Source organism: Monopterus albus, unplaced genomic scaffold, assembly GCF_001952655.1.
Source record: "Monopterus albus unplaced genomic scaffold, M_albus_1.0 scaffold18.1, whole genome shotgun sequence".
In the NCBI taxonomy this organism is placed as follows: Eukaryota; Metazoa; Chordata; class Actinopteri; order Synbranchiformes; family Synbranchidae; genus Monopterus; species Monopterus albus.
The window spans coordinates 403835-412278 of NW_018127898.1; positions in this window are offsets into that span (position 1 = coordinate 403835).

Below are 8444 nucleotides of genomic sequence, written 5' to 3' on the forward strand. Positions count from 1 at the left end.
TGTAGAGCAACACAGTACACTTAAGAAATACCTAAGTTACATTGTTTTTACTGTACCCGTTTTGTGTTTGGGTGTGTCATGGTGCGACAGCATTGAGATGACTTTAAAAGCAGGTATGTGTGTTTCTTTCCTTTCGTCCCCCTCCTCTGTGTGTATGTGTGTGTGTCAGTACAGCGCACTGAATGAGGGTTGGGGAGGGTACGCTGAGACAGCACTGCAGTGCAGATAGTTGAATGCAGTGGCTTGGGCTGAGTCAGCAGCATGCTCCCAATAGGCTCAGAATGTACAGTGCACTGGATAGCACCTCCTTGTAGCACTCTCCTTACTGTAGCCACAAAATAAAACAATGAACAGATGCACATTCAGTAAACAGCTAGACTGTTGCTATGGATGTATCCTTCATCTCCTACCTGCATATGGTTTGGATCACTTATTTTGTACCGTTTAATGCTCTATTATATTCACCTTGAGTTTCTGAACAACATAAAATTGGATTTTACTGCATTTATAACAAGAAATGTTTATACCTGCAACTGTTTCAAAATTTTGGAGCAGTAAGTTTATATTTAACTCTTAACTTTAGGTTATTTAAAGATAGTATGTATTGTTTATTTCCACACTATGTACCTCTAAATGTATAGACACCATTGAAATGTCTATATCCTGCATCAAACAATTGTTTTACCACCTTTAGGTTTACCTTCTTTGCATCTATCTGCATAGCAAGACTTAGAGGTGGCATGTAAATTAAGTAGGATGCTTGTGTGTCACGGGATACAGGGAGAGGGAGCCTCTTTTTAAGGAATCAATAACATGCAATCTGAAATGCTGTCGTGATATAGTTTCTGGGTGAGGTAGTGGTTTTCTTTGTTTCCTATTTGTTTTAGGGCATCATACAGACGACACATAGAGAGGGGGAGGATGTGCAGATCAAATGTACTGTATGTATATAGCTTCAATTTCACTCAGTTCAGTCAGTGTGTGCAGAGGAATCACATCTGTGTTTGACCTGGGTTCAAGTTTTCAGAAAGCAACCCCCTCCTCCCACACATATAACCCCACATGTCCATAACCCCACATGAGGAGGAATGATTTTTATGATTTCAGTTCAGCCCAAATCAAATAAAAGATGTGACAGGTTCTCATAGTGCCCATTATGCCAGTACTCCCCCATCCGTCATACAGAAATCCCTCTTTAGGGCTGTTGTTCACACCTGCCCTGAAAGTATCTGAACATATCACAGCTGCACAACCTATGTTTGTTATCCAAACTTCTCCAAAGGATTTCAGTGAAGCACCTGAAATGACTAATATCCAACACCCTCTAGTGGGGCCTGAAAGAGATGACTCAGGATAGTACAAATTTGTTGACCTGTAGACTTTCTCACTTATATGATGATAGGGATATTAAATAAGTCTGTTCAGTTTTTCTTTTTAAGATTAGATAATATACAAATCCCAATCAGTCACATTTCAGTTTTAACCTATAACCTAACTCACAACACAAAAGAGTGAGAGAGAAAAGGAAACAAAAAATGAATTTTATTAAATTCTAATCTATATCCAGTAGCTGCAGATTACAGTGCAACTGTAGGCTACAGAGTACCTCAAAAATAAAGCCTGCAACCAACATCTCTCCTCAACTAATCTTATTTTACAAGTGCCTCAACATGGATACAGACTAAATGTTTTTCAGTGAGGAACGCCTTCTTGAACAAACCCACAAGGGTTTGTTTATCTTTATATCTTATACACTCCTAGCATTGCATACAAATAATAAAATTATCCTTGTACTGGATAGCCTGTCCCTGATGGACTAGTGGCTAGGATTCTGCATTTTCTCTGCTGTGGCCTGGGTTTGATTCAGAGTTGCATTAAGAAGGGCATCTGGCATAAAGCATGTTCCAAAGTTCAATATGCTGTGGTGACCCCTAACGGGAACAGCTGAAAATGACAGACAGACCTACTGGGTAGCCTATAGGACACTATAAGACTATTCTCAGTATAGGCCTATGTGGAGCTGTTTTGCTCTTCTTTTGACTCCTTCATGTGTGGTCAATAAAGTTCTCACATTGCTTTGTTGCCTTTAGCTATTTGCATCATTTTCAGTTTAATAATTTTAATTTGTGATAACATGAGCTACAATGCCTGGGGACTGAAAACTGCATTTTATAAGGCCACTTTAAAGCTCAGTCAGTCATGTAATTAAGACTTGGATGACTTCTGGGGCTACTGTCAGATGCTCTGCACACTGGTACCTGCATGTTTTTTTTTAAACATAAGGTAAGATTAAAATATCTTAATCTATGATGGTTATATGGATACAAGGATAGTGTGGCTTTAAAACAGATGACAAGATAGCAGCAGATGTTAAAGATATTTAATAACCTTAATCTAGTACTACTCGAGGCAAATTTACCAGCAAGAGTTAACATTCAAGAAATGACCGGACAATTTCATGATGCATGTTAGTTTTTAACAAAGAAACACACTACCAGATTTTTGAAGGAGTTTGACTTGTTTGTTTTCATAAAAGCAAAATTAACCTCCTGGATTTTTGAAGGGAGTTTGGTCACTTTCTATCAGCAAAAGAAACAAGGAGTTTGAAGTGAAACAAAGTGCATTGTCCTTGATGCTGAAGAGAAGAATCCTGATACACTGACCTCAGCATCTAACCCTGTCCATCTTTTACCAATAAATATACATCCATTATTTATACTGTTTATTCCTGAATAGGGTTGCAGGGAGCTTGAGCCAACCCCAGCTGACATTGGGCATAAGTCATTCATAGGGCTGGCAACCTGTCCAAACAACCACACACACAGACTCACTCACACTCACTCCTATGTGCAAGTCGCCAGTCAACCTAAGCTGCATGTCTTTCAACTGTGGGAGAAAGTCAGAGCAGAGAGCAGCCAGAGAGAACCCACGTAGGCAAAGGGAGAACAAGCAAACCCCACACAAAAAGACACCAAGTGGGCCAGGGCTCAAACCCAGAGCCTTCTTGCTGTGAGGTGACAGCGCAGAATAATTCAACATGGCATTAACCTGTACGTTTCAGTTTCATGTCTGAAGTTTTCACTATGTATTTATTTCACTTACGGTTTTTATGAAACCCAACAAATCCCCCTTTGAGCAAGCACGTGGTGACAGTGGGGAGGAAAAACTCCCTTTAACGGAGGAAACCTCTGACAGACCCCAGCTCTTGGTGGACGGCCTTTTGCCTCGACTGGTTGTGGTGAGTGGATAGAGGAGAGAAAAGAAAGAAAAGTAACAAGACACAACAAACAATCAAACACTGGGCAGGTTGATGTGGCTCATCAGAAACGTAGAGCTCCAGAGCCAGGGCTACCTGCAGAAAGGTACAGGGAGAGAGAGAGAGAGAGAGAGACACTACGGGAGAGAGAAGATGCAAAGTTAGTCATGTGTAATGGTGGCATATAGATGGATGGAGACAGAGGAGAGGTGAGAAACTCAGAGCACCATGGGGCAGGGCCCCAGCAGCCTAGGCCTATAGCAGCATAACTAAGGCAAGACTTGTGCTTATGAAATAACTGATGTTTCATCAGTGGTCAACTATTTGGTAATTGTTTACATTTTTATGCCTCTGCAAAGGCAACAGCCATGGGCAGAATAATTCAACATGGCATTAACCTGTACACTGGAGAATCCAGTTTTCATAGTCACTGCTGTCATTCCCATCACTTCATCATGGAAAATAAGGCAAATACACCCAAAGTGAGTGTCCCAGAGCTTAAAGTATTTTGAGTTGTCCATCTCTGCCAGACTTGCAAAAACCTCAAATGCAATCTTGGCTGGTATCCCTCCAACCACGCTACAGAACTCTGACAACAATCCCTTCTACATATGAATCTGCTAAACATATATAATACTTTGCAGAGGTGGGATAAATTCCCCTGCTGGGAGACGTCCCACATGCCTGGAAAATCTAATAAGCATATGAAACGCAGAACTTTACCACGCCAGGCCTACTGGAAGTGAGTCTCCCCCTTTAAACTTGGCAGAGTGTGACAACTCAGCAATTTAATCCTAAGGGAAAATAAAGTTATCAAAATTTGGGTGGTGATGAACTTGACAACAGCACAACTATACTTACCTGATAGGCTTACAACATATCTTCTCATGTGTTTGGAGAATCACCCACTAATCTAACTATTATGGCTGCCCAGCTACTTCCATCTTTTAATGATGGAAAACTGACCTGGCAACTTTGTGGTAAATTCAAACACCCTTCATATAGAGTCAAGTCAAACACTTGTACAACTTTAAAAGAGGTAACAATCTAATCCATCAACTCCAGAAGAAAGGTTACAGTTCACTTGCTGTAGTCATCTTATCCAAGGCCATGGTGGACACAGATAAAGCTGAGTTTCCCTCATCTGATACAGTCACTTCAAGAGCTCATCAAGTCAATTCTCAGGTGTAGAGGTCTATAGCCAGCCTCCTTATTTCATGACTAAAGAACAGAAAAGCATCATTCCCTGTGAGCTATTATTGACCAAAGGTTTTATGCAGCCTCCATATCCTTTAAAACAGTGGTCCCCAACCCCCGGGCCGCGGACCGGTACCGGTCCGTGGATCAATTGGTACCGGGCCGCACAAGAAATCATTAATTATTTCCGTTTTATTTATTATCTGAGTCTGAACGATCTTTTATTTTGAAAAATGACCGCATTCTCTCGGTTACATCTCGGTCACTTGAGCGCCAAAACTGGCTTACTTGTGTGAGCCTGAGCCTTCATTCTCCCAGCTGGTGCACGATCACCTGTCTTTGCTTTTAAAAGAGTTCGAGCGCTACTTCCCAACCACAAAGGACCCACGAACTGCCAAGGAATGGATCCGCAACCCATTTGTCAACAAACCAGGTGAATCCAGCAGGTCTGTGCAAGAAGAAGATCAACTGCTGGAGATCGCAAATGACGGCGGCCTTAAAAGTATGTTCGAGACAACAACTCTGTCGGTGTTCTGGATTAAAGTCATGACAGAATACCCTGAGATCGCCACCACAGCACTGAAACGAGTGCTGGGGCTCAGGGCTCCCATTGATTTAGCGTTATGGGGAGTTAAAAATGTCAACACAGTGGATTCACGTTTATTATTATATTAACAATATACCATAAATCCAGATATTTAAAACAAGGATATGAGCAGTAATAATAGCAATAATTATCAATTGGCAGAGCAGTGCATTCCGGGAGCACAACACCTAAGTGCATAGTGCAATTCTGCACTGTCAAACACATTCCCCTTAACCACTAGCCTATGTTATGTTAAGTTAAACTAAACACGACCCAGCACACCTGACATTAGCCTACAACAAAGTGTGGCTAGAAAAGCTAACATCCAGGCTGTCACTCACCTTTCTGCATCATTTTTCTAAGTCCTTGTGAATCGAGATGTGGTCGACCCAGCGTGGGCTCTTGGAAATGGGATGCTTTCCATCAAACCAAACACCCCATCTTCCTTGCTAAGCTACATTAACCAGCAGAAACCAGTAAAAGTTCTTAATGTGTAGCTGTACAGTAGCTGGATAGTTCAGTGGTTAGCACCACTGTATTTAATATGGCATATTGGGGTTCGATTCTTTGTCAGCGTGCAGTCAATATCCAGTGTGAGCCCTTAGTAAGGAAATGCCTTGTATCAAACCAAGCTTTTCCTTGCTCACCCCCTTTTCTGCCTTAACCAATAGTAGAGACCAGTAAATGTTCTAAAGGGATATCAGATGGGTGGCATAGCTCGGTGGTTAACACCACTGACTTTAATACAGCAGGTTGGGGTTCAAGCTCTGTGGGACTGTAATGACCATCAGCTCTTACAAACACTTCAGCTTTCCTTCAGCCCTTCCTGATGTAAACAGTTCTAATCCAGTGTCTGCTTTATTTGTTGTTGCTGCACATCTCTAAAAGATCAACAGTGCCAAGACTGAGTTATGCTTCTTTCTTTTCAGGCATAACACTCAGAATATACTGCAACCCCCTAGGGACTACAGTATATCCAGAGAGGTTCACTGACTGTACTGCACTCCAAAGAGACTGGAGAATAATGAAAGTAAACTCAAATTGAACCAAAGTGTAGCACACTGTCTGGCTGGCTGCTAAAGATTTTATACTGTGAAAATGTTCAGTGGCACATTTGCTGTTTACTGAAAGGAAAACTACTGTAGCTGCTTACTTATAGCCATTATGGGTAGCTCATAGCATGGGCTTGTATCAGTATGGAAGTACCTAAACACTTGATGTTGGTTTACAAGTGAGAACAGTTCAGATTTAAAGCCTTTTATGGAAATCCAGAGTGTTCAATAATAATAATAAAAAAACAACATTAAAATTAATAATCATATGAATAACTTCTGTAAAATATATACTTGCACAGACAATTTATAAAATCATTCAAAAAATATTAAAACTTAGGTCATTATTTTGAAATGATATTTCATCATTCTTACTTAATAGAGTTTTTATGGGTTATTTTTATTGTGATTATGGACATTATTATTTCAAAGTGCTATTTTTCAAAAGTCTGTTTTTATTTCATAATGCCTTTTTATGTCCCGTTACACTATGGTAGCCTAGATTGTATCAAATCAAATCAAATTAATTTATATAGCACTTTAAAACAACATCCAGCTGACCAAAGTACTTTACATGGGAAAATAAAATCACAATAAATGACTAACATAAAGTAAATAAGATCAGTGCAAAAAACAACAACAACAACAAAAAAAAACAGCACAATAACACAGACACACATAACATGTTCAATAAATTAAAATTAAATTAAAAGGAGTTAAAAGGAATGCATCAAGCCCCACTGTGTATTAAATGCCAAGCCAAATAAGTTTTAAGCAATGAATGACACTTTATTACAGACTCAAGGTCCAGGTTCAAAGCAAATAAAAGCAATAAAAGAACAGTTTAAAAACGAAACAATAAAAACAGAAAATACATAAAAACGAGAACAAAAGAACACCCATAAAACTACTGCCCCTTTAAAAGACAGGCATACCAGTGTTTCCAGAGAACAGAAGTAAAATGCATGTCACTGTGTGCAACATTAGTCAACAATAAAATGATATGATTCTTTGAACCATTCAAGCAACAAATAAATTTAAACATCAGGTTTCTTAAAACAGCAGAAAATGTACTAATTCGAGATGACACGAACAATTCGCTAGCACTCGTCCATCTAGGCTAAGCAATGATTTAAAAGTAATGAGGTCAGTAGCTGATCTAATTTAGGGGCTGCAACAGTAAAAAGCACGGTCTGACCCTAGGAACCTCTAAAAGAAACTGGCTTGAAGATCTGAGGGACCTTGTAGGTTTGTGCCAGTGCACTAGTTCAGTGAGATAAAATGGAGCCAAACCATTAAAAGACGAGCAGCACCATTTGGAGACGAGCGAGGGAGGACTGGTTAACACCATAGTATAGAGCATTGCAATAATCAAGTCTAGAAGTGATAAAAGCGTGAATTGCAATCTCAAATTCATTAAAAGAAAGGAATGACTTGACCTTGCTTAACAGCCTCAGGTGGAAGAAGCTAGATTTCACAACTGAGTTGATCTTCTTGTCAAACCTCAAGTCGCCATCAAACATCACCCCTAGATTTTTTACAGTTGACTTCAAGTGTTGGGCTAGGGGGCCCAGGGCCTGATTAGAAGCAGTTAGGTTCACCAGGTCGCCAATTCGTTGAGATTTAAAAAGTTAAGTGCCAACCATGATTTCAGGTCTGTCAGACAGTCAAACAGCAGCTGTAATGACATTCCTCTTTTTGCCTTTAACGGTAAGGAAATCTGAATGTCATCAGCATAACAATGAAAAGAAAGGCCATATTTCCTTAAGATAGATCCCAGTGGGAGCATGTACAAACAGAACAAAATGGGACTAAGCACAGATCCTTGGGGGACACCACAGCAAAGGATAGTTGAGGATGATGAACAGGTACCAATATTAACAGTAAAACATCTATTTATGAGATAAGATCTGAACCAGTTAAGAACAGTACCTTGAATTCCTATGCACTGCTCCAAATGAGATAAGAAGATTCCATGATCCACTGTATCGAAGGCAGCAGTGAGATCTAAAAGCACCAATAAAACTGAATCCCCGGCATCCCTAGCCAACAGGATATCATTACTGATTTTTAATAACGCAGACTCAGTACTATGTTTTGATTTAAAACCAGATTGAAATTGCTCCTCAGTGCCATTATTTGTTAAAAAAGACTGAAGCCATATAAAAACAATCTTCTCCAGAACTTTAGACATAAAAGATAATTTAGACACCGGTCTAAAATTAGAAAACACTAAAGGATCAAGATTTAGCTTTTTGAAAAGAGGCTGGACAATTGATGGTAGGACATTATGTTCATGCTGCTGTCTGTGACTGCAAAATTAACCTGCTGGGTTTTTTAAGGGGGTTTGGGC